This window comes from Rhincodon typus, chromosome 32, assembly GCF_021869965.1.
Source record: "Rhincodon typus isolate 14 chromosome 32, sRhiTyp1.1, whole genome shotgun sequence".
In the NCBI taxonomy this organism is placed as follows: domain Eukaryota; kingdom Metazoa; phylum Chordata; class Chondrichthyes; order Orectolobiformes; family Rhincodontidae; genus Rhincodon; species Rhincodon typus.
The window spans coordinates 29180976-29208208 of record NC_063363.1 but is presented as its reverse complement, the minus strand read 5'-3'; the positions used below and the strand labels follow the sequence as shown (position 1 = coordinate 29208208).

The window sequence follows — 27233 nt, the reverse complement described above, 5'->3', positions numbered from 1 at the left end:
GTGATTATGTTAATTGCAAATTGGCACCCGCTTTGGATGCTGTTCTTGGGAAAGCTGCAGGCTGTTTTCTCAAAGCGTGGAATGATAAAGAAAATGAACGGGACTTCCTAAATTGTACTCTTGGACTCTTGAGAACTCTTGAACTTTAACCCTTCTTTTTCTGCCTCAGTACTGAGGTTTCAGTAGAGGCTAGAAGTCGAGGGAACAGTTCACTTCTGTGCTCACTGTTTGTCTCCTGGAAGCTGCATTCAACTCCGCTTTAGTCTCTGGATTCTAAAGTACAATGTGTGTATTTACTGCAGAAACAAAAAAAACAGACTGCCTCAATTCCCAACTCCTGCTGGGAACAGTGGGAGGCTGGAATTTGGGCTGGCATTCTGATCTAGATTCTCTAAATGCTGGCCTTGTTTAACACTTGCCTTACTGTTTAACATTGAAGCTGTTGCAGCTAATTCCCAAGATCCCCAAAATAAGGCTGAGGAGAAAACGTGGGAGAATTCAGATGGAGTCAGTTGTGCTGTTAATGGAGAGAGAAGGCTCTTGAAGAGTTTATTTCAGATATAGGACATTTTTTGTACAATCGAGGCTTGCAAAGATGCCGTGTGTAGCTGTTGCCATAAAAAATAGGAAATTAAATTTTATAATAAAGGAATTGACGTGAACATTTCAAATTGCACTTTGAAAAACATCTGATCACATCATCACAGTGGACAATCTGGATTTTTTATGAAAAAGGATTTGTAAAAGTGTTCCAATGCAGCCAGTTCAGCTCCGGGTCTGTTTTCTATTTTGTGTTCAGATCAGTTTCCTAACGTACTAGTCGCCCCCTGTATTGATCCCAGTATGGATCCATTGTTAGCTGCTTGCTGTGGAATTTACAGAACACCGTTCTTGCTTTGTGTTGCAACACCTGATAACCCCTGCTGACATGGAGATGCTCCATTGGCTGTGATACCCCTGAGTATTGAGGAACCACTCAAACTTCCTGTCTTTGATCGTCCGGTACAGCTCACTGGTAAAAGAACAGAGGGGCAAAACTAAAGCCGTCTGTGATGCACACTACAGTTGAATGGTCTGATGTTCACCACAAAACATGGCAACTTTAAGTCCGACCAGGTTAATTGCTTTCAGGAAAGATGGGAAAGAAAACCAGTTGGAGATCGGTGCAACTGGATAAAACTATTAGTTGGATAGACCATCACGTATTTGTCCTTTTGCTCAAAACATTTATTTATTTGTGAAATTCTTGAATTCTAGCAGTCCTTTAACACCGGTGCTTACAACAAGTGAGTAGATTGCCCAGGTTTTGTTCATGTGATCTTTCCTATTCATTTATAGACTCCATATGAGATACGCAGAAACATTTGCATTCATAAAGCATTTTTTATGACCTCGGGACATCTCAAAGTACTCTAGAGTCAATTTCACTGTTGCAATAAAGGAAGCAGGCAACAAATACCACACGGCAAGACCCCACAAACAACAATGTGATAACTACCAGTTAATCCTGTTCTAATGTTGACATGAGGGATAAATATTGTCGAAGGCACTACTGGTCCTCTATTGTTCAAGTAGTGGTATAGGATCTTTCACACCCACCTGAGCAGACAGAGGCCTTCAATTTGACATCTTGTGTGAAGGAAGGTTTCTTTAATACTGGAGCATACCTTGCTCTAGCTTTATAAAATATCAAAATAAAATCTGTGTTAAAAGCTTCTGGAGTGGAGTATGGACTCTCAGCCTTCTGTCTCCTAGCTAAAAGCATTATGGCTAATAGTTTCTCAACGTTTCTTTTTGGGGAGGAGGAACATTGGACAAGGTTTTTGTTATTGCTGTCTGCTGGTGGACAACATGAGGAATAAGCCCCTCTACCTTTTGAGCCTGCTTTGCCATTCAATGTGACCATGGCTGATCATCCAACTTGGCACCCTGTTCCCACTTTCTCCCCATATCCTTTGATCCCTTTAGTCCTAAGAACTATATCTGTATCAACAGTCTTCAATATTTTGGCCTTGCAATTTCCTGAGAATTCCACAGGCTCACCACTCTTCAGATGGAGACATTTCGCATCTCTGTCCAAAAAGACCTATCCCTTATCTTTAGACTGTGATCCCTAGTTCTGGACTCCCTGGTCATTGAGAACATCCTTGTTGCATCCATCCTGATTAATCCTGTTAGAAATCTATAGATTTCTATCAGTTCCCCTCTTATGCTTCTAAACACCAGTGAAAATGGTTCTAACCAATCCAATCTTGCCCCTTACATCAGTCCCACCTCAAGAATCAGTCTAGTAAATATTCTTTGCACTTACTTAATAACCAGAGCACCTTGCTCAGATAAAGAGAACAAAACAGCACACAGTACACCAGGTGTGGTCTTGCCTGTGCAGTTGCAACAAGATGTCCCTGCTGTATTTACCCAACTGTTCAAACGGCACTGAAGCTTCTCTGTATCCTCCTCACAGTTCACCTTTTCATCCATTGTTGTGGCATCTGCAAATTGAAGATATGACACCTAGCTTCCTTATCTAAATCATTAAAATATATTGCGAGTAGCTGGGATCCAAGCGGTACCCCACTTGTCACTGCCTGCCACTTGGGAAAAGACCTGTTTTATTCCCACCCTTTGTTTCCTGTGTGCCAATCAATACTCTATCCATTTCACTACAAAAACTTCAATCCCATTTGCTTTAAGTTTACATGCTTAGCTCTTAGCTGTTAACCTTATTAAAAGATTTCTGACCACTTGGAGGCCAATTGCTATCTGTGGAACTATTAGGCCTGTTTGAATCACTGCTTTTAGAACTTGAGGATGAGGTTAGAATTTGGTGTGGAATGGCCAAATGAAAATGACATTCTGACCATTTTCCTTCTGATTTTGCAGAATTGGTTTTGCCTGTGCACTTTGCTGGTTCTCCCATCAGTGATTAGATTCCAGGCAGCAGTCCTGACATCATTCTGTTTGCTTCATCCAAACAGAATGCCAGATTTGCTAGTGCTGTAGGAGGCCATTCAGCCAGTCATATGTGAATGAGCAATACATGTGCCATTCTCCAGCCTTCTCCCTGGAACTCTGCTCAATCTTCCTTTTCTAATAACAGTCCAAGCCCTTTTGGAATTCATTGATTGAAGCTGTCTCCACCGCACCTTAAGGCTCTGCATTCCACACAATTTGCTGCAAAAAAGTTTTTTTTTCCTCATCGTGTTTTTTTTAACCTCTTGCCAATTACCTCTTGCATTTCTGTTCTTGATTCTCCCACCCATGGGATCAATTTCTCCCCATCTACTCTGTCTGGATCCCTCATGGTTTTGAATACCCCTATCAAATCTCCTGTTGGCCTTCACTGCTCCAAGGAATACTTCCCTGATCAGTCTTCAGAACCAAAATTCCTCATCTCTGGAACCATCCCCATGGCATTCTTTCCAAAATCTTCACATCATTCATCTAATGTAGTCCCCAGAATAGTATGCAGCCAATCAGCATGTTTCTCAACAGTCCAGGTGTTAGTTTAAACTTTCAAACCCTGGACTGCCATTTAGATGACAGAATTGTGAAACCGTTGTGTTGGCCTGAAGTCCGACTCTCCTGGTTTTGCTCACAGATGTTACCTTAAATTGTGCGAGTCATTTACAAGGCTGTCACTTTAGCAAGTGCTGTGTGAACCTCTGCAGTCATTTGGTATTCAGTATATATTACAGTACAGCAGCAGGTGTGAACAACTTAAGAAATGTGGTGCTTTAGGTTATTTACTGTTTAAAGTAAAAGTCTAAAAGCAAATTTCTAGGCAAACTTCACGATATCAAGAATCATTACATGTTTTTCAGCTCCAGGACCTCTTACCTCTGGCTCTCTTGACCTTCTGATTTGCAAATATCTCCAAATCTAAACTTGAGGTAACTTAATCACTACTTAATTGAAATGTTCTCTCTCTCCCATTTCTTTCAACTTTCTTAGTGTTCTGTACAATGGGCTTTAGCACCTTGTTTACTTTTGTTACAAAAATGAAGGGGACAGTTAACAGTCTTGAATTAAATCAATAAAATGGGACTCTGGCTTTCTTTTTAGATCTAGCCAAAATTGGTGCCTGTAAAACTTTTGCTTTTGTGCAATTTAAGGCAACTTTCTTTTGTGAATATTCTCGTCTTTCCTTCTACCTTGCACTGCCGTCCCCACCCACCCAGTTTTAGAGTTGTAGAGTCACGCAGCATGGAAACAGCCTTCAGTCCAACCTGTCCATGCAGACCATAATCCCAAACTAAACTATTCCCACCTGCCTGCGCTTGGCCCAAATCCCTCAATATTTCTTATTCATGTACTTACCTAAATGTCTTTTAAACATTGTAATTGTACCCGCATCCATCACTTTCTCTGGAAGTTCATTCCATACATGAACCACTCTTTGTGTAAAATAAGTTTCCCTCATGTCTGTTTTTAAATCTTTCTCCTCTCACCTTAAAAATATGCCCTCTAGTCTCAAAATCCCCCACCCTAGGGAAAAGACACCTGCCATTCACCTTATCTATGCCCCTCATGATTTTATAGACCTTACAAGGTTAGCCTCCTATGCTCCAATGAAAAATTGTCCTAGCCAATCCTATCTTTAGTGACTGTCTCTGCAACAGGGGGGCTGTTTACCTCATCTGACTGGATGACCAGTTTGTGACACAGTGAAACCAACAGTATGTGTTCGATTCCTGCACCAGCTGAGGTTACCATGACCGACTCTCCTTTTTAACCTCTCATCTTGCCTGAGGCATGGTGACCCATAGGTTAAACTACAACCAATCATCTCTCTTTAGAGAGGGCAGCTCTATATCCTGGTAAGACTGACAATGTTACCATTTATCTCTACCGCAAAGGAGATATGTGCTTCAACAATCTATGCAAAGAAAGAACCTAGGTTAATAATACACCCTTTCAAGACCTTAGTACATCCCAAGTGTTGTACAGCAAATTGAATAAAAATTCTGAAATGAAACAAATTGCTGGACAAATTCAGCAGGTCGGGGCATCATCAGTGGCGGGGAGGGGGGGACACAGAGAGAGAGCAGAATCATACTTTCAAGTCTATTTCTGAGGTAGGGCAATGGTCTAACGACCATGTTGTGTGCAGCAAGATCCCAAACAGTGATTTATATCATGACCACTTAATCTGTTTTTGAGTAAAGTTGGTGACGGAATAAATACTGACAAAGACAAGCAGAGAATGTCCTGCGTCCTCTTCAAGTAGCCCACGATCTTTCTTTCAGTCAGTCTCAGAGAATGTACTGAACTTGGATTTCACTCATCTGAAAGATGGCATGTTTGACAGCATGGTTATCTTATTTCATCGAAACATTCATGTTTTGGCTGGAGTTGGCAGCATTGTAGAGAGGAAAAGCCCCTGTCATCTATCTCACAGTTTTTTGTCACCTAAAGCAGGAGGCTAATCATATGGAAATTGGTGGTTCAAGGCTAGATACATTGAACAACAAACTGGTTCGTGGAACAGAACTGTGGATCCTGTTGCAGATCTAAGTGAATATCAAAGGTAGTGAAGATAATCCTTGGTTTGATTTATAAATGAGGTGCACTGGGCGGGGATCCAACCTTTCATGATTTCCCTGGATTTACCACAAACTAAAAGTTAATTTGCAGAACACTGATACAATACACCCAAGAGAAAAACCCAAGAAGCACTGCTGTTTTCTTCATTTTTGAGTAGTTTAGTTTCTTAGGTATGGAAATGGATTGGGAGGGACCCTTATCTGGGTGAGTCAATTGGAGGTGCACAGTTAAAGACCTTTCTATCTAATGCTTTCATAGAATGAGGGTATTGTTGGCAAAGCTGGCACTTAATTGTTCCTCCCTAATTATCCTTGAACTGAATGACTTACTATATTACTTCAGAGGACAGTTAAGAGGCAACCACATTGCTGTGGGACTGGTGTCAAGTATAGACTCGGCCAGGTTTCCTTCCCTAAAGGGCATTAGTGAAGCAGATAGGGTTCACAGCAGATGACTATAATCTAGTGGTCACCAACAATGAGACTAGCTTTTAATTCCAGATTTACTTATAAATTTAATTTAAATTTCAATAGTTGTGGTGGGATTTGAACCAATATCCTTAGAGCAAAGTCTGTGTTTTTAGATTGTTAATCTAGTGATGTTAGCACTATGCCACTGTCAACCTAGACTGGTGATTCCAGAAAAGCATCTAGTCTCAGTGTTTGCTGCTGTGTACGCTCTGTTTACATTCAACTTGGTGAAATACTTGCAGCCAGTTTGAAGTTATTTGCTGCTCTGATTATTCACATTAGTGTTCAGTCAGACTTGATGAAAGCTATATTCAGCCCATACACTGCATCTTTCAACCTCCGCTGCTTTTACAGTATTCTTGCTACAAGGTGAATGTTGTTTGACTGATACGCCGCTGCTTTTTAATAGCTGAAATTTAATTCTGGCTTTTGTAGTCAATTATAATTCTTGGTTGATACTCTCAGATGGAGATAACTAATTCACAATGAGATGAAATGAAAAAGGCTTGGCCTTTCGAAGCTGCAAGGCTCTAGAGCTGTGTGTCGCCCACGTGTTGCTTCAGTGCTTGGTGCAGTAGAGGTTGGAGTATTATTAAAAACGTATGTACAGCTTTTATAAAGAAAACATGAGTGCAGAAACAGTAAAATTATTGTATTTGTTCAATGCTGTTCTATATACTAGCATGAGTAAGGATACTATATTACGGGAAAGATTATGGGCACTGACTGCAGTCCGAAGTGATACTGGAAACAAAAAATACCCTAAAGAACTGCAGATGTTACAAATCAAATAAAAACAGAAATTGCTGGAAAAACTCAGCAGGTCTGGCAGCATCTGTAGGGAGAAAGCAGAGTTACCACTTTGGGTCAAGTGACCTTTCTGGAGTTCTGAAGAAAGATCACTGGACCCGAATTATTAATTCTATGCTTTCCCTCTACGGATGCTGCCAGGCCTGCTGAGTTTTTCCGGCAATTTCCATTTTTGGTTTTAATAACGTAATCACATACTCCAGTACTAGTTGAATGCATCACTGAGTTGTTCCAGTACAGCTACAACACTGGCATCTGTCCAACAATGTGGAAATTTGTCCCGGAAATTGTCCAGCTCACACAAGCAGAGTAAATTGAGCCCGGCCAATTACTGCCCCGTTAGTTGACTCTCAATTGTGAACAAAGTGATGGAAGGTGCTGTTGACAGCTCTACCAAGCAGCATTTACATGGCAATGAACTGCTCATCAGTACTCAGTTTGGGTTCTACTGGTCGTCTTAACTTTTTATTTCATTACAGTCGTGACCAAACGTGGACAAAAGAGCTGAATGCCAGAGGTGAGGCAAGAGTGTCTGCTCTTGACATCAAGGTTGCATTTGACTTAGAACATAGAACATAGAACAGTACAGCACAGTACAGGCCCTTCGGCCCACGATGTTGTGCCGAACTTTTACCCTAAACCTAAGGTCTATCTGACCTCCACCCCTACCTTATACTATCATCCATATGCCTATCTCATAGCTGCTTAAATGCCCCTAATGAGGCCGACTCCACTACCCTCTCTGGCAATGCATTCCACGTCCCGACCACTCTCTGAATAAAGAACCCACCTCTGACGTCTCCCCTATATCCACCTCTACTCACTTTAAAACTATGCCCCCTCGTAATAGCTACCTCCACCCTAGGAAAAAGTCTCTGGCTGTCCACTCTATCTAGTGTGGTATCAAGAAGCCCTAGCAAATCTGGAATCAATGGGAACCTAGAGGGAGTATAATCCGCTAGCTGGAGTCATACCTGGCACAGAAGACAATGGCTGTGGTTGTTGTAGGTCAGTCATCTCAGCGCCATGACATTGCTGCAGAAGTTCCTCAAGGTAGTGCCCTAAACCCAACCATTTTCAGCTGCTGCACCAATGACTTTCCCTCCATTGTAAGGCCTGAAGTGGGAATGTTTGCTAATGATTGTACAATATTCATGCATAACTTCTTAAGTACTGAAGCAGTCCATGTCTATGTGCAGCAAAATCGGGCAACATTCAAACATGCACTGATAAATGGCAAGTAACATTTGTACCACACAAGTGCCAAACAATGGCTATATTCAGCAAGAATCTAACCACTTATTCTGATATTCAATGACATTACCATTGTTTTGAATCCTTACAATGAGCTTCCTGAATGTTACTGTTGATCAGACATTGAGCTGGATCAGCCTTCAGCCTGAAGAGAGGTTGAGTAGGCTCGGCTTGCAGTCATTGGAGTTTATAAGGTGGAGACGAGACATAATTGAAACACCTAAGATCCTTAGGGGATTTGGCATGGTAGAATTAGAGAGAGGTTGTTTCCCCTTTTGGGAGTGTCTAAGACCAAAGGACATAATCTTAGAGTAAGGAGTTGCCAACTTAAGACAGAAATGAGAAGAATTTTTTTTTTAGGATGCTGAGTCCATTAAATTCTTTACCGCAGAGGGCTGTCGAGGCTGTCCTCTTGAGCCATTGAGTTCATCTTGTGTAGGTAGACCCACAGTGATGTGGAGGTCCATGACTTTGAGCTAGCGACCCTTTGTTTCCAAGTCAGGGAGATGAATGGCTTGGAGGGGAATGTGCAGGTCATGGTGTACCCATGTATTTGAAACCTTTGCCCTTCCAGTTGGGAGTGCTCATGGGTTTAGAAGGTGCTGTGAAGAAGTGACATTTCTGCAGTGGCTCATGTACATGGTGCACCATCATTGCACATGCAGACTGCTTTTAGAATATGTCCAGACTCAGCTGCCGTACCTTCTGCAGTTGAGAACTCCATGTACTGGCACTAGCTGCCTAGGCTTGAGGGGGGAATGGATAGATGGGTGGGCCTGTGTCCTAGGAGAGAATGTATGGTCTCCAGTTGTAATGGAAGGACAGGAGAATAGTGAAACAGTGAAAAATGTTATTTTTTTTAAGAAGTAAATGATTTTGGCAGCAGCTTATTATTCATCTCTCAAATTTTTAATTTGCTTGTTGCAAGTGGCCGGATAAAGGTTTTTATTAATGGTCTGACTGTGATCATTGTGGCCTTTCAGCATGGGTTGTTTTACAGACACTGCCCTTGCTGTGCCTCTACGCAACAGTGTTTACTGTTTATAACTAATGGAGGTAGATTTCAGAATATTACTGTTTCTGAAAATCCTATAAATCTGTTTGCAAGAGTGTGATCCGCAGTGGAGTTTTGTTTTCTGTGTGAGGGCACCAATCCAAATTGGCTGGAATCAGCAGTGGGAACATAGCACAACATTTAATGGGAAACACCACGGGAATGTTGTGGAAAAAAAACAGCAGGACCTGTAAAAGGAGGAGAAGGGAACATTTTGTGTATCTCTCTTTGTCACAACAGTTGTAATAAAGGATCAACATTGGGAACGTTTACCTGCCATTTCCCAATAGAGGTGCCATCTGATCTGCGGTTTATTTCCCGTTATTACAGTTTTCCCAAATGCCTCACACACCAAACATTTGATCAGATTCAATTAGGAGTTGGCTTCCACTAGCTGGTGTTTTAGTAGGTTTGCTGCTGAGTTGAGGTCAGTGACTGATACCAGCTTGTTGTTCTTATATTTACAGAATGTGTCTGTGAAGCAACTGAACACTGTCAGGTCCTCAGCTGCCAGTCTAAAGGACAGAGTGGGTAACATAATGGCCACACACCAGGCGATTTAGTATTTTTGTTGTCCAGTTTGGCTAAGCAGTGGACAAGTTTGAGTGTCCTGTTCACATGCCAACACCCTGAAAATACCAATGAGATTGTTTGTTTGTTTGTTTGTGTTTTTTTATTTTTAATCCTACTCCAAAGTCTCTTGCACAACATGTGTCTCGTTTTTGTAATCTGATGTCAAGTTCAAAAAGTTCTCAGCTGCCATTCTTGATGTTCTGTCGGGTGGGTGTAACCAAAGCATTGTTTTGAGGAGGAGCAGGGGAGTTCTGGCCAATCCCTATCCCTCAACTGACATCATTAAAAGCTGCTGTTTATGGGAGCTCACTATGTGCAAACTGACTGCTGCTTTCCTTGAATTGCAACGCAGCCTGTACTCCAGTGATTCTTAATTAGCTGTACAGTGCTTTAAGAGGACCTAGCATGAAGGATACAGTATAAGTGCCTTAGACTGAATAGATCATTTTATCATGAGCTTATTTCCCTCTCCTCCCATCCCTTTGAAAGCATTATAAACTTGAAGCAATATGCAGCTTTATGAACTGTCGTTGCCCTTGAGTACCTTGCTTGAGTGATGATCTTTCCTACAAGACCTTACTGAGTGATTATTGATGGGCTGTTTTAACTGTCTGGGACAAAGCTTTCAGGGTCACAACGTATTCTCCCTGCACACGAAAAGGGGAGTTTCAGAACCTCGTGTGCAAAAATGGGAAGTGTGGCATGCATTCTCTTCTCTAACATGGCGACATTTCCGATTTGTAGTAACAGCTTTTGTTGCCCCAACAGAGATCTAGCCCATTCTGACTTTGTGCAAACTCAGAGACTGAGGTGACCAAACTACACCAAGAACCTTTATGCACTGACCCCAAAGTCAACCATTCTTAACCAAGGAGGAACTTGTTGTTCAAGAGACACGACCAATTCCCCCTTGTCTTACTACACACGGACAACGAGGGACAGGAATTCGACTGGGACAATCCATAATCGCACATCCAAAGAGAGACACATCAGGGAATTCATGGAGGCCTGCTTTTCCAACCAGAGCTCCATTAACAAACACATTGAATTAGACCCTGTGTACAAATCACTGAAAAACAGAACTGGAAGTAATATCAAGCACCCCAGCATACCGAGGCATATAAATAACAAGTGGGACAGAATACCAACACTTCACTGGAGGCGCATTGACGATGTTACCCAGCAGGGTGACAAAACGTTTGCGACCAAACCTACTGGGTTGGCAAGCAAGTCTACAACCTCCTTTCACAGGATGACTAATTGGATTTTGAGTCTATGAGGAGTGTTCTTTACCTCAGTAGGCCCAGGAGGTATTAACTTTAACATCTGTAAAGGGAATACCTGGACGCTAGTACAAAGCTGGAAGCTAAAAGTAGTGTTCTAATTTCTGCATCGAAAAGGTCACTGTGAAACTGAGAAACTTTATTTTCAGAACATGCCTCTTTCCCCTGTGCCCCCCCTGCAAAAAGGGTCGAGTTGTTTTGTGGAATTCTGTTTATTGCTCACATTCCTTTGGGTAGCTGCAGACTGGTTCCACACAACCTCTGTGGCTGCTCTGCTCATGTGAATCAAAATTACAACAAGAGATGTTTCTGTGGAGCTTCACCTGGAAATTTTGAAGTTTGCGATACAATGGACCATGGCCAAGCCACCCGAACTCCCTGACAGGATAAAAATGCCTCTTTAAAAATGTGTTCTCGTGGGCAATCGGAAACGAGCATCCTGCATTTGTGACACCCTAATCCTGGCTCATTAAAACCAAGTGAGGATTAGTTGGCCCAGAAGCTTGGCTTTGTATTTGTTATGCTTGTAGAACACTATTTTACTAGTTGAGCTGTTGGGATGGGCGGTGGCGGGAGGGGGGCGGGTTGGGTGGGGGGTGGTGGTAGTTGGTGGGGAGTGCAATGCATTGTGGGAGCTGGAGCGATACAACAGCTGCAGAGCAGCTGCTGGCAATCCCTGCTGGGCTAGAATGTAACCCTCCTCCAGGGGGTCAGAGTTATGGTATGTCTGTCGCTGCAGCAACCAACCAGAGGTTCACATTCTCCGAACAATTCTGCTTCAGAGCTGCATCTTCCAGTTTGTTCAGCAGAAGGGAATGTGGCATGTGCGTACGCGGAGAATAAGGGCCGTCTGTCAAATAGAGATGAGGCTTAACAAGAAAGTGTTTGTAGTTGCAATACTCCCTGGTCTGGGGCCTCAGAAAAATATCGAACTTTTCCCCAAAGATCTACCACTGATTGCTGTTTCAACAACAAAAAGTTTGCTTCTGATTTCGTTTAGTTTCTTCTTTCTCTCTCTGTCTTCACCCGCACAATTAAAATAGGACTTTTGTATCTGAATGAATGCACATCATCCTGTTGGAGGTATTTATTCAGGAAGGGAAGATATTCATCTTATCCTCAGGAATAGGAAGGAGTGGGGAGAAAAAAACCAAGTGTGAATGCCAGTGGATTAAGAATTTAATTTCTAGTCTCTTGATTAGGACTGTTAAAGCTGCTGCAAGTGGTAGGGTGCAGTCCCTTCCCTTGGGCACAGATCTGGAACAACCTAGTTCTATTTATCTCTCACAGAGGACTGAACAAAGTTTCTAACAGCACTATTGTTTCCCTCTATTTTGTGTCTACACCTTTCCTAAATGTGAATTTCCCAACGACAGGGAAGCTGTTGGCTTAGTGCCTTGAGGCATTAACCCCAGTTAGTGTTTCAGCGGAAAAGCAAATTCACCAACCGTGATCAGTTACATTTCTGTAGCCACAGGAAACTACCCTGAGGTGATTCATAGGAATGCTTTGTCACCAAGGCATGAGGAGAGATGATAGGGCAGGTGACTTAAGGTTAGATAAAGAGCGAAAGACAAATTGCATCTTAAAAAAAGAGCGCTGGAAAGGATAGACAACTCCAGAGTTTTCCTTTTGTTCTGTTGCATATGTTCCACACTCTCTGGTGGGCTGATGGTGTCAACCCTTTTGTAGCATGGGTCATACTTTCCTGTTGCTGCCATGTACTCATAATTAGTGAGGTTCTTCTCTCTCGGGGCAAGACTGAGCAATCAGTGAGAAACGATGTCTGCATCACTCCCTGGTGAGTGGCCAACTGATACTAATGACTGGCTGTCATGAATGAAGCTTGTTCCTAATGACTGGAGAGTCCCGAATGAGGGGCTCCCTGTGTAAGGATTTTAGGTAGGTCATTTAGGACTAAGATGAGGAGAGAGAGGTGAGCCTGTGGAATTCTCTGCCGCAGAAAGAGGTTGAGGCCAAAACATTGAATATTTTCAAGGAGGAGATAGATATAATTAGAACAGTACAGCACACAGTACAGGCCCTTCAGCCCACAATGTTATGCCGACCTATTATCCTACTAAGATCAATCTACCCTGCATATCCTACATTTTACTATCCGCCTTGTGTCTATCCAAGAGTTGCTTAAAAGTCTGTAAAGTATCTAACTCCACTACCACTGCTGGCAACGCAGTCTCAAGATGATGCCAATAATGTGCACCTCTGGGGCAATGATGGGACAGGAATCTTGCTGTCGCTACATTCCATTCAGGTAAATGAAGTCTGTTAAGCCTGTTGAAGGGAGATGCTGCTGTATTTAAAGCGATGTTTTAAAAGGGCAGGCGAATTTAGAACTGCTGGGGGGAGGTGAGTACACAGTGGAGAGCTGTCATTGGCAGACACAGATCATCTTGTCAGCCATGTGAGAGGGTCATTGGGATAACAGGCTGCTGGGCATTGGGTAAGAGGGTGACCTTGACACTGTCCAAGTGGCAGGAGTCATTGTGCTGGCATCATGGGGCAGAAGAACAGGGAACAAGGCTGCCCAGAGTAATTGACCACCACAGATTAATCGCTCCACCTTACAATGTGGCACACCTATCTATCGGCAATGAACTCCCTTTTGCACGAAAGCAAGAGACACGAGAAAGGTGGGAAGGCCATGATGAAACAGAGGCCAAACACTCAATACAGGGTGACCACTGAAGATGGAGCTATTTGCAGATGAGAGAACCAGGAGTCAACCACTCCCTGTGCAGATGCTCACAAACAACGGTGCCCACAATTGCTGAAGGTCTGATTGTCGAAAGTCTTACAGCCCTGCTCATAATGCCCATGCCAGTGACTATTAAAGTCATGGTGACCTTGAACATCATCTTTGGCTCCTTTTGAAGGATTAACTGTGGATTTGAGTGGCATCTGCATTTTGCTGGTCATGGATACCTGCGATGCCAGAGCTAGACAGTGGCATTTATTTAATGCCTGATGTGGTCTTGTAGGGTCAGAGTTTTATAATTGAAACTGGATTCGTTTTATAATTGAAACTGGATTCCTTCAGCCAATCATCGATTGCAGCCTGTGGCTATGATGACTCCCCTCGACCAGCCAGTGAGATTGGTTGGTTGATCGACAGAAAGGATTTCCCATCCCTCAACAGCAACTGATTTATGACCACACATTGGCTGTGTGCGCACTGACTTTCTGGCAGGTGCCGTGACACCTACATTCTCCACCCGTCCAGGTTACCTCGGCTCTGTCCCCTACATTGGCTCTGAGAGGATGGCAAATGCCTTGGAAAGGTGTCTACTGATGCCTTAACCTGAAGCCCAGTTAAAGACACAGAGGTGATCCGACCCATCCATCTGCCAGCAGGACAACCACTGAACAGGCGCATCAGCCTTCTGAGCATACAGGCCTGCAGCGTGGACTGACCTGGTGGTCGTCTCCAAGGAGTATTGTGGTCAACTACACTCTGCACGATATTGCTGTCCAGGCACACCTTAGCTTCGGATGGCAATAAAAGTTTAGAAGGTAAATTGTTCATTGGGGTGGAGGGAAATAATGGTGAGCACAGAGGGGCTCCAGCTGCATAACAAGCTGGTCTCTTCCTTTTCTCCCTCCTGCCATCCTCTGGGAAGAGGATCTCATTTCTCGCCCTCATCTCCAGAATTGGATCTAGGTTGGCATTGATGAAATGGGATTCTGTCCTGTACTGGGTGTCAGGTCCCAGTCTCGCCGCTCTCTGAAGTGGAAGACTTTGCCACAATCGGCAGATCTTTTCACCTGAACAACCAGCAGCCTCAGGAATGGCTGTCATATGGAGTCTTCACTTGGATCCAGTGGGGACAGAACTGCAGATGGGTCAGAAACAAGTCTCCATATCATTCAGATGTTCTCTGTCCTGTAGATCTGAACTTTATCCAGAATCCTAATCCAAAAACAGATCCATCACCTGTTTCCTACCTCCTTGCTGAAATGGCAACAGTATGTGACTTTGTTAGTCTATTCCAACATGCGCTGTTTTATTCCAAAAAGAAGAAGGAAGCTGTGCTCTATCACATCCTTTTGGGTTTCTCAACATTCTTCACAATGAATGAATTCTGAAGTGTTGTCACCTTTGTAACTTTGGAAACAATCAGCAAGTCAAAGTGTATTGAGGGTAGGTGGGAACATGGAGTTAATGCCACAATCAGCCATGCTCTTATCAAACGTTGGAACAGGATTGAGAGGCTGAATGGCCGACTCCTGCTTCACATGGTTACATAAACAGCAAGATCCCACCAACAACAATGAGATGAATAATCTCAATCTGCTTTGGAGGTTTGGTTGATGATACCAGTCTGTGCATTGAAGATAAGACAAAGTTATTTTGTCGTGCATTCAGCTGATGGATGTTCCTATCTTTTCTAAAATGCTTTCCCAAACCACCACCTTTCAGAGACACTGGTATTGTCTACCAGTGATGCCCCCCCTCCCCTGCTTAAGTGCTAGAATAATCTTGGGGACGACTATGCACAAGGATTTAGTATTTTCTCTATTTTTGTGATTGATAAGTTGCTGGTAGGCATTTTGAAAGAACTTTGGAGAATCATGAGGTAACATCAGCCATGAGCTAATTGAATAGTGGAGCAGGCAGAACAGGGTTTGCATGGTCTACTGCCCTTCCTATGTGTCACTGGCTCCATTTGAAATAATGTTGTCTGGAGCAGGAAAACCAGTTCAATTCTCAATCTATTCAGAGTTAAGTGATTGCAGGCAGAGCAAGGATCTTGACTGTCTGTTTGGGTTCAGATTGGAAGCGTCAGTCAGGTTCCTGCTCAATTTTTGTCCAGTGACTGTTGTAGGAGCTCTTGAAAAAGAGGTGTTCAAGTTTACTCAGATAAAGTTCTGCTAACACAAATCTTTAAACCATGAGCTTTGACTATGGTAGATCAGCACCCGCGTATAAACATTTGACCATAATATGGGATCCTTAACTGCTGACCTTATCTTCCCTGCCCTCTGTTTTTAAAAGTTTCATAACTTGGATGAACTAGAAGTGAAAAGCATGATAGCATATATTTTCTTCACTAAAAGAAGAAGTTACTTTCCCCTTAATTTAGTGAACCAATTGGCCTTGGTATCAATGTTACTGCTGCATTTTCATTAACTCTAGATATCAGAAACCAAACTTTGGTTCTAACCATTGTGAGAACTTTAAGGTTAAAACCAGGACTGTTGGATTGGATAGAATTGGTTGTTTGGGAGAGTGTAGACAGTTGAACAGTTTGTTTGTTTAGTAGCAAGATAAGGAAGAAGGAACAAAAACAGAAAAACTTCCGAGAATGTTCTGTGGAAGGGTCTCTAGACCCGAAACGTTAACTCTGATTTTTTTTCTTCCAGACTTGCTGAGCTTTTTCAGCAACTTTGTTTTTGTTCCTAATTTACAGCATCTGCAGTTCTTTCAGTTTTTATTTAGTAAGGAAAAAGGAGCTGTTGTAAGATAATCAATCTCATTTAACCTTTGATTTGTACTTTGAGGCATTTGTCATGTAGCTGTGGTCATCAGTGGGTGATTGATGAAGTCAGAAGTCACACGACACCAGGTTATAGTCCAACAGGTTTCCTTGTAACCACAAGCTTTTGAGGTGTTGTCCCTTCGTCAGGTGAAGTGAGAGGGAAGCACACTGACACAGAATTAATAGACAGAGAGATCAAAAGACCATACAAATGGTGTGAACGGAGTGCCGAATAATAAGTCCCTGCAAGTGATCCGAGTGTTTGTTGATTGAAGTTTGGGTGGAGAACCATGCCTCTAGGAATTCCTGTGCGTGTCTGTGTTTGGTTTGGGCTATTATGGTATAGTATCAACTAACATCTGGAATTGGACGCCAAATACAAACCCATACAGATCAACCTGGAAATGACAGTACTCACCATAATGGACTGGACAGTATAAATTCCAAATGGATTGGAATAACATCACTTCATCGGAGGGTCCGCTGATGATGTCACCTAGCACGGTGACGAAACGTCTGAATGAGAACAAGCCAGCTCGGCAAGCGAGTCAGCAACCTCAGTTTTGGATTACTTATAACTTTGGTGAGACCTTGACATGCGATTCATATACCTATCATGTTATTCTAGTCATTTGCTTTGTCTCCCAGCACCACCTTAGTTTTAATTTTTTGTAATTATCTGTCCGCCTCATTTAATCGGATTATAGGTCATCCCCTCGGTTGTTATTCAGCTGTTGACGTTTTACTCATACCGTCTAATACTTCAGATCACCTGCAGAGACTTATTATTTGGTGTTCCACTCACATCATTTGTGTGGTCTTTTGATCTCTCTGCCCATAAATTCTGTGTTTTATGAGCATACTCGCTTCACCTGACGAAGGGGCTATGCTCCGCAAGCTTGTGATTTCAAGGAAATCTGTTGGACTATAACCTGGTGTCATGTGACTTCTGACTTTGTCCACCTCAGTCCATCACAGGCGCTGCGACGTCATGGATGATTGATGGGAATTGGAGAACAGGTCAAAGGCTGAAAGATCAGACATTTACATTCTCTCTTGTACAGCTGATGGAGCTGGGCTGAGGTGAGCGTGCTTATCGAGCTGGATGAACTCTCGAACTGTTGTTGCAACACGACTTTTTGAAAAAAAGCGGTAAAACATTACAAGACAGATCACGGGAGCATTGTCAAACAGGACCTAACAGTGAGCTGTGTTAGAGAGGCGAAGCGATAGATTTTGAGCAGTACCTTTAGTGAGGACAGAGAGACAAAGTTAAGGCAGGGAAGTGCTGGCACGATCAAAATGAGGGATGTGCAATAGGCCTGAGATCTTATAGGGTTGGATGACTTGGATAAAAAGTTACAATTTTTTTTTTTTTTACTGTGGTGAATAGAGATTTAAAATATTGATGGAAGAGACAATGGGGAGATGAGAAATGTTTTTTAGTGCAGTTTTGTGACTTGGCATGCACTGCCTGAAAGGGTGATTGAAACAGTTTCAATAGCGACTTTCAAATGGGAATTGTGATACACTTAAAGAAAATACTTTGCAAACCATGTAGAAAGCGGCCAGTGAGACTGATTTCAAATGATTTGGCCTGAATTGCCTCCTTTTTTTATTTTATTCATTCATGGGATGAGGACATCGCTGGCTAGGCAGCATTTATAACCCATCCCTAATTGCCCTGAGGGCAGTTAAGAGTCACCACATTGCTGTGGGTCTGGAGTCACATGTAGCCCAGACCAGGTAAGGATGACCGTTTCCTTCCCTAAAGAACATTAGTGAACCAGATGCATATTTCCCGATAATCGACATTGGATTCATGGTCATAATTAGATTCTTAATTCCAGATATTTATTAAATTCAAATTCCACCATCTACCATGGCAGGATTCGAACCTGGGTCCCCAGAATATTATCTGGGTCCCTTGATTAACAGTCCAGTGATAATACCTCTAGGCCATCGCCTCCCTCTTGTGCAATATTATTCTAGGACTTTTTATTGAGAAAATGGGATTTATATTTTTTTAAAGTGAGGAAGAACTGAGCTTGTTTTGAGACCAATTTGTTTTTATTCGTTCATGGGATGTGGGTATTGCAGGCTGGGCCAGCATTTATTGACTATCACTACATCCCCCTGAGAAGCTGATGGTGAGTTGCCTTCTTGAGTGCCTGCATTCATTTGGTGTAGCTCAATCCCATTACGGAGGGTGTTCCAGGATCTTGGCCAAGTGACACTGAAGGAACAGTGATCTATTTCCCTAGTTAGGATGGCGAGTGGCCTTCAGTTGGCTGCCCTTGTCCTTCTGTATGGAAGTGGCTGTTGGTTTGGAAGGTGCTGTCTAGGGAGCCTTGGTGAATTTTTGCAGTGCATCTTGTAGATGGTACACACTGCTGTGACTGAGCGTCGGTGGAGGAGTGAACGATAATGGATGTGCTGCCAGTCAAGCGGACTGCTTTGCCTTGAATGATTTTCTTGAATTTTGTTGGAGCTATGCCCATCCACGAGGCAATTGGGGAGTATTCCATTCCACTCCTGGGTTGTACCTCGTAGATGGTGGACAGGCTTTTGGGATGTCAGAAGGTGATTTATTCACTGTCGAATTCTAGCCTTTGACCTGCTCAGCCTTTATATTCCTATTCCAGTTCAGTTTCTGGTCAATGGCCATGTCCAGAATGTTGATAGTTGAGATTCAATGATAATAATGTAATTGAATGTCAAGAGATAATGGTTAGATTCTCTCTCTCTTGTTCAAAATGAAAGCTGCTTGGCATTTATGTGGTGTGAATGTTACTCGTCATTTGTCAGCTTAAGCCTGCATATTGCCTGCGTCTTGCTGAATTTGGATACGGTCTCCATCAGTATTTGAGAAGTTGTGAATGGTGCTTAATGTTGTGTAATCATCAGTGAGCGATGGAAGATCAGTGGAGAAGCAGCTGAAGATAGTTGGGCCTAGGACACTACCCTGAACAATTCCTGCAGAGATGTCTTGGAGCCGAGATGGCTGACCTCAACAACCACAACCATCTCCTTATGTGCCAAGTATGACTCCAACTAGGAGCAAGTTTTCTACCTGATTCCCATTGACTCCAGTTTTGCATGGGTTCTTTGATGTCACACATAGCCTAATGTTGTCTCGATGTCAAGGACAATTTGTGGTTTTTGCCCTTTTGGGTAGGAAGAAATTTACTTGGAGTTGATTTGGATCCAAGATGGTGCTGTTGAGTAAAGGAGACTAAGTGAGTGGATCCTCTATGAATGCGATCGCTGAGGATTGTAGATGAGTAGCCAACTAGTATGTCTTGTTGCTGGGTCTTGGAGAGATTTCTTCACATTAGGCACCAGTTAACCCAGCAAGTCAATAATCTAACAGGGAGGGTGATCCAGAGAAATGTCCAAGCTTTTTGTGCTGGTGGACTGCGAGGTTTTAACTGGTTTACATCTAGCAGTGCTGTTGTCTATATTTGGAGAGAGTCATCTCTAAACCTGGGCTCTTGCCAAATCAAAGTCCCCTGAGTTTCCTTATTGAGGACTTGGATGCTGTCTGGCCTAACAGCAACTTCACTTAGTTTGGTTTGGAGTGCCTCGAGTGTGGTATTGGGTTTTCTTGGGTGAAGGAGAGAATTAGTCAATCGTATAAAAGATTTGATGTAAGGAATGGAAAAATACTTCCCATATTTGGAGTTAAAAGATTAATAATTCCTCGATCGGTTCTCGATCATGGACTGCAGTGGTTCAAGACGGCACCTCACCACCATGTTCTCAAGGACGACGAGGGAGGGGCAATAAATGTTGGCCCAGCTAGCGATGCCTGCAAGTGCTTTAAAGAAATGTTACAGCAGAGGTCAGATATCAGGTAACCCTTCTGTTTATTTGAAGAATTAGTTTCTGAGATGTATCCAGTAACTCCCCAGGCTTAAGGTGCTGGGAAATCCAGCCCTCTCATTGCAGAGCAAGCTCCACAGAAGTAGAGCTACCAATATTTTTATAAATGTAGAGATGCTGATAAGAGTGGGACAAAAAAACACCTATTCAAAGTAACAAAGAAACAACCTGAGGACTGATATCAAGAAGTCCCTTGAAGATTGATTGACATTTGAAGCAAGGATCTGGTTGGGGCTTGGAGTCAAAAACCTTGACTAGATTATTGAGAAAGATCCCACACAGATGAAGTAACTAACGACACTTAGTAAACATGGCTTTATTTTGGGGTCCAGAAGTCCTTACACAATGACCTGGGAAAGGTGTGTATAGGCCAGTAATGGGGAAATCACAGCTCTGGCGTAGTTCACATCACACAAACCTCCTGGTCCTCATCTGTCAACAGGTAGCTGAAATAGTGGCCTCCACTGCCTCCAATGGTCCCTTCATGTAGTTTTCGCTGTGTTGGTAAGGTTTCATTACAGTGTGCCTGAATTTCTGGGCTGCCTCCAGCAGGTCAGAGTTGACCGTTCTAGATGGAAATGCGCACAAAGTTTTCACCACTCTGTGTAATCAAACAACCTTTTCACATTCCCAAAGCTCCTGCAATAAACAGAAGTATTCAAAGAATGATATTTGTCTTCAAAGCAAAATTTTATAGGGATGTTCGAATTGCTTTCACCAATTAACCTTCAATTACGGGAGATTCCAAGGCAATTGTAGAAGTTTTGCAATTCTACCTGGCTGTATTTGTACGGAGCTCCGTCCATGCTGAAGCTCCCGAAAGCGCTGCATTGCTCAGGACAGACGGTAAAGTCATTTGACTGGCACGATGATGCTGAATTGATGTTAGTATTTTGATTGAGTACCATTACTGTGCTCAGCTGTTATTTCTGGAGATCAGAGGGTTTTTATTTAGCATACCAACCCTGCTGCTTCTGTTGATTCTTGCTTCCATGGTCACAATTTGTATGTCTCCTGCTAACTCAGCAAGTTGAAGGAGTCTTGAATTCATCACTGATGGAGGTGATATTTACCCATTCAAAGAGAAGAATTTACATTTACATTGTGTCCTGATGGGCTTCATAGTCAGTACAAATAGTTTTGAATGCAGGCAATATTGGGTAAGGTAGAGAATGTGCGGCTAAATACACACCACCACCACCACCACCAACCTCCCAACCCCCACGTACACACACATATAACATAGACATACACTATATATATTATATACAAACACTGATATATACACACATAACACACACACACGCACAAATATACATGTGCATATATATAGCACATGTTTCGGGTGTGAGGGTCAGGAAAAGTGCGCAGTAGTGAATTGGTGATGAAAACAGTGAAATGGCGATAGGTCAAATCAAGATAATGCAAAACTTCAATTGTTTTGGTGTTGTCAGTCATTCTATTGGCAGATTAGAAGAGCCACTGGAAGGAGCCTGTGGTAAATTCCGTAATGGTAATCCAGAGTTGGAGCTTTTGTGTATGTTTGTCATGTGATCACAGTCAGGCAGTGGTCAATGGATCATGGCGATTAGGAATCTAAAAACCACCTGCCCAACAGCAGCTGGTCTCTCAGCTTATTGAGGCTGTTGATGAGAAGCAAAAGTACAACACAGCTGCTGAAGAAGTCATCTTCAAAATGAAGAAGGTGTGGAAGATGGTGATGATAGAAGCCACAAATGACTGATAACTTTCACCATACTGGGATCAAACTGGCTATTGGTGGGATGGACAGTGAGAAGGAGCATGGTGAGGCTACCCAGCCTCATAATGAGGCTCTCCTCACCTGCCTATGGGAGGCTGGTGAGGAATTTCTTGCACAGGCACCGAGTGGAATGACACAACTCACCTAACAGATGATACAAGCAGAGATGTTGTATGTTCTTGGGCTGAGGAGGCCAATATCCACCTTCCTACTCATCCGATTCTCTCATTGAAGCTGTAAAGCCCATATAAATACTCCCGGCTTTTACATGCAGCACAAAAAGAGGGAGAGCATGTTTGTCTGCAATGATGACATGGCAGACTGGAACACAGTTGCCTGAAGACAGCATGCAAGGCAGAAAAAGATGACTGAATCACCATTAACTCCCATCAGTTTTCAAGGTCTTTTACTGACCCGGATCAGGTCATTGTAAAATACCTTGCACCTATTTCCTGCAGCACTGTGTTGTCAGTTTTCTTTTACGTAGAGCACGTTTGTAAGTGTATCAGGTTACATTGGTGGCTTCATCAACTATCTTGAAGCTTTAGAATTTTGTGGGCACATGCCTAAAATTCAAATTATTGTTATTTTGCAGTGGAAGCGGCAATGATTTGGTGAGAGCTAGTGTGAAGATGTTTAGGCCTGTTAAGTTTTATGTGTAATAATTAGAGTTCAGAAATGAAATGCTGCCCACTTTCGTGTTTTTATTACAGGGAATGTGTTTTTTTTTAATTAGCAATTTTCATTTAGAATGCTGTATTTTTTTCAGGAGCATGTTAGGTGTGCTAAACAAGGAAAGCCGAATTCCCTTTATAGTGCATTAATGTCTGAGTTGAGATTTAGTGTTCAAATCTCTGGAGTGGGATTTGATCTCACAACCCTCTGATGTGTTGCTTTATTGTGTGGCTTGAAGGTTTATTTGCAAATGCATGGAAGAAGTATGGATTGTTCTCTGTATTTAAAGAGTGAGTTGTCTTATTTTTTTCATGATTCTCAAATCTCCTCTGTTCCAGATGTGTTGCGAAATAAATGCAAAGATGTGCAGCAAACAGAGCCCTGCCAATTTTTCATTTTGAGTCTAAATATCCAATTTTTTTGTGAACATGCTTCACCCCCCTCTGAGATGGCACATTTCAGACAAGGACCCATTTGGTTAAAACATTTTGTCTCATCGACATACCCCCAACAAATAAAACTGATTTTTTTGCCAAATTACCTGAAATCTGTGCCTTCCAAACAGCACTTTTATTGTTTCTCAACAGCAGCTTTCTATTTCAGCCCTGCAATCTTCTGAGATTTCAGTGCTCCTCCAATTCAGGCCTCTGCTTCATCTAGCCCTATTTTGTTTGCTCCAGCATTAGCACTTGTGTCTCCAGCTGCCAAGGCCCCTAAGCTCTGGAACTCCTTCACTAAAATTTTCCACCCCTCTGCTTCTCTCTCCTCCTCTTAGACACTCTTAAAAACAAAATTTGCAATCTTCCCAATGAGAAATAAAATGCAATAATCTTCAGGAGAAAGTAAAGAGAAAGCACATGCTAACTTTAAGCCATTCATGTCACCATGAAACTGTCAAATCCTTCACAACCAGTGACTGACTTCTAATAGATGTGGAAGTTACCAGTGTTGGACTGTAGTGGGCTAAATCAGAAATCATACGACACCAGGTTATAGTCCGGCAGCTTTATTTGGAATGACAAGCTGTTACAGTTTAAAATCAAGGGACTACCATTTAACACAGAATAAATTTTCTTTTCTGTCATAGGGTCATGTATGTTTGAAACTCACTTCCTCAAATTGTGATGGAAGCAGATTATTTTCAAAGCAAATGTAGATAGATTCCTGATAACCAAGAGGGTGAAAGGTTTTCTAGGGTTGGCAAGAGTATGGAGTAATCAGATCAGCAATAATCTAACTGAATAAGTAAGCCAACTTGAGGGGCCAATGACTTACCTCTGTTCTGAATTTATATGTTCATATGCAAATCTGGTAAAATCAGAAATTGAATTTTTGTGCATTTCTTTGCAAAGCTGGGGCCTCCCTTGGGATTGGTCCTGGGACACCTTTAGGGGAGGTAATGTGCTCTTTGGTGGAGGTCAGATGCCCTTGGAATGTTAAAAGTAGGCATAAAAATTTTCATAATAGAAGGTGTAAACTCATCACTGTCAAGCTCATTGGAATGGCCCATAGACTTCTCAAAATCTACAATCAAAACTGTCAGCACATGTCAAAAGCAATTTTAAAAGGGAACTGTCAAGACACTTAAAAGTCTTGCACTTTAAATCTTTGAGATCGTGATTCAAAATGCTTAAAATAATACTTTCTATTTCACTCTGACTATTGACATAATTACTGCTACATGATAAATTTCACAATCATCCATTATCACAGTTGGATCCCTGCCATTTCAGTGTGCGACTGACACTAGAAGTGGTTACAGATATAATGTGGGACTGTGAATTCCGATGCTTGTTCTAGAAAACTGTATTTAATTGGAGGAATGCAAATGGAGTAAACAGGTTTTTAATGAGAGAGAGTATATTGCTTTCAACATAGTGAAACCTGTAAGACAATTGGAACTTCATTTGAGTGAACTTTCTGTTATCTAATTTCTGCATGGGTTGTGAGGTCTGCCCATGATGGACACTTGGTAAATTGGCATGGGTTGGCACGGTGGGGTAGAGTAAGCCTTGCATTTATTCAAGGGGAGTGGGAAAGACTTTTGGATGGGAGGTGTGAGGAGTACTGAGGAGTGGCGGAATGTGCCTTGGCAATGGAACATGGGGTGGGGGTCCAAAAGGTTGTTTGGGGCGCACCTTAACATGGCAGGCATGAGGGGCAACTAGATGAAGAGACACACAGTTGCGAGGGCTGGAGTGATGTCTCATGCTTTATTCTGTATTTTTAAACGTCTTATAGAGTGCCCATGCACCCAATCCATCTTTGTACTTAGCTGCTTCCTTGGTATTTTGGGATGTTCTAGCCAGTGTTCTAAACTAGCCCATGCCAACGACTAATCAGAAATGCAATGACCAGAACTGCTGTTAAAAGTCAGCTTTGTGGACCCAGGAATTCTCCCAAATTTGCACTTTGAACTCCCTGAAAAAAATCCAAATCCTTTACATTTTGGGCTGGAGATCAAATTCCAAGACTGTAGGGCTGATTGTACAACGTGCACTCTCATGGAATGCAGCTGCCGACTGCTTTAAAATAAATGTATCTTTGTCTGAGATTACACGAGGTGAGTAATTGCTTTGGAAAGTTACCAGTGCCTACAAGTCAATATACCAGCAGGAGACTATGCCTTCAGAAGTAAATAAGTATTCCAAACTGCTAATTTCAAAACGTTCTATTGGTTACAACTTCAGCACCAAAACACATAGACCAACACAAAGGTTAACTCTTCATAATAAAACTAAGGATGTACCACGTTGTTGGAGATGCCATCTTTCAAACGACATCTGAAGTCAAGGCACCATCTTCCTGTTCAAGTGAATGTAAATGTTAGATCCTATGGTGCTGTTAAAAGAGGAACAGTGAGTTCTCCCAGTATCTTGGCTAATATTCTTGGCATGTATTTATCTCTCAAATCGACTATTGAAAACAGATCAGCTAGTCATTCATCAGGTTTGCTATTTGTGCAACCTTGCTGTGCACAAATTCAATTACATTTTCACCGATGTGAGGACTACATATTAGAAGCAAAATTAGAAATCACACAACACCAGGTTGTGTTCAAACAGGTTTACTTGAAATCACAAGCTTTTGGAGCGTTGCTCCTTCGTCGGGTCTCTTTAATGTCTGTATAACTGAAGTTTAAACTCCTTTTGAATGCAATTCCCTTCAATGAAAGATCACATTTTATTAGGTTTCCTAATTACTTGCTGTATCTGCACACTAACATTCTGTGATTTCGTGTGCTAGGACCACCAGACCCCTCTGATTTCACTGTTCTGCAATCTCCCACCATTTGATACTGAACTTTTGCATTATTCCTAGCACAGTGGATAATGTTGCATTTTCTCACATCATATTCTGTTTGCCAGATCTTTGCTGACTTAACCTACCTATATCCCTTTCTAACCTCCTTTATTTTTCTCTTCACCATTTACTTTCCTCCTATCTTTGTGGTGTTAGCCAGTTTAGCTACCATACCTCTGTTCTTTAATCCAAGTAATTTCTGTAAATTGTAATAAAATTTAAGGCCAATTAATGGCTATTAAATAGTCAATCTTCTATCCATGCCAATATCTTACCTCCCGTACCATAAGTTTTATTTTCCACAACAAACATTTGATGTGGCATTTTATCAAATACCTTCTGAAAATCTTAATGCTACATGTATTCAGATACAAAACCTTTAGTTCTGTTCTTGTATTATTATTGTAATCTCTAGTCTTTTCCGTTGACGTACTCTTAGATTTGAATTCTGTATCCCTTCCTGTCATGATCAATTTATCATTTCCCATATCAATACCTTGCTTTCTTGCCTTCTTTCTACACGTTGATTTACCTCATTCTCCCAAGATTTGATCATTTGCTTCCACTATTTAGTTTAAAACTCTGTACTTCCTGAGTTAAGCAGCTCACCCTGGTCCCAGTAAGGATCAGGGGATGTTGACCACCTTCACAGGTCTCACGTTTTCCACAAACTTTCCCAATGCCCAACCCACCAGCCTTTGGGCCACAAATGCATCCCTGTGGTCTGATTTGCTTCATGCCAATTTGCACTTGGCTCACCTTTGTGATTTTATTTTTCTTTCTTTGTTGCCTACCTCCTCATAGTAATGCTACAGAATCTCTTTCCTTGTGTGGACTATGTTACTGGTACATGGCAGCAGGATCCTTCCTCTCCAGTCCTGAGTTGAAGACCTGAGCTTTGGAAGCAGATAGGCAGCGCAGCGTTCTGGGCTCTCTCACTTTGCCGCAGAGAAACACGTCGACTCCACTCACTATGTACCGTCCTAATTACCACAATATTGATTTTGCTCCCCCTGCATTTGAATGGCTTCCTGCACATCCGCCCTGCATTCTCCAATCTCTCTTTCAAATAAGCTGAAAGAATCTCAAAACTGTTGTGTAGTTGTATAAATTCCTTTA

At 42.2% G+C, this 27233-nt stretch overlaps 1 protein-coding gene across 9 annotated transcripts in view; it reads left to right on the top strand.

Moving 5' to 3' along the window:
- pknox2 (pbx/knotted 1 homeobox 2) overlaps window positions 1-27233 on the top strand; it is a 400561-nt gene that overhangs the window by 130297 nt on the left and 243031 nt on the right. For 2 of the 9 annotated variants that reach the window (XM_048615460.1, XM_048615459.1), the window contains exon 3: window positions 3825-3893. The exons of the other annotated variants lie outside the window; for them this stretch is intronic. The gene's annotated coding sequence lies outside the window, so the exon portion shown is untranslated. The remainder of the gene's footprint in view (window positions 1-3824; window positions 3894-27233) is intronic. 9 annotated transcript variants of the gene reach the window in all.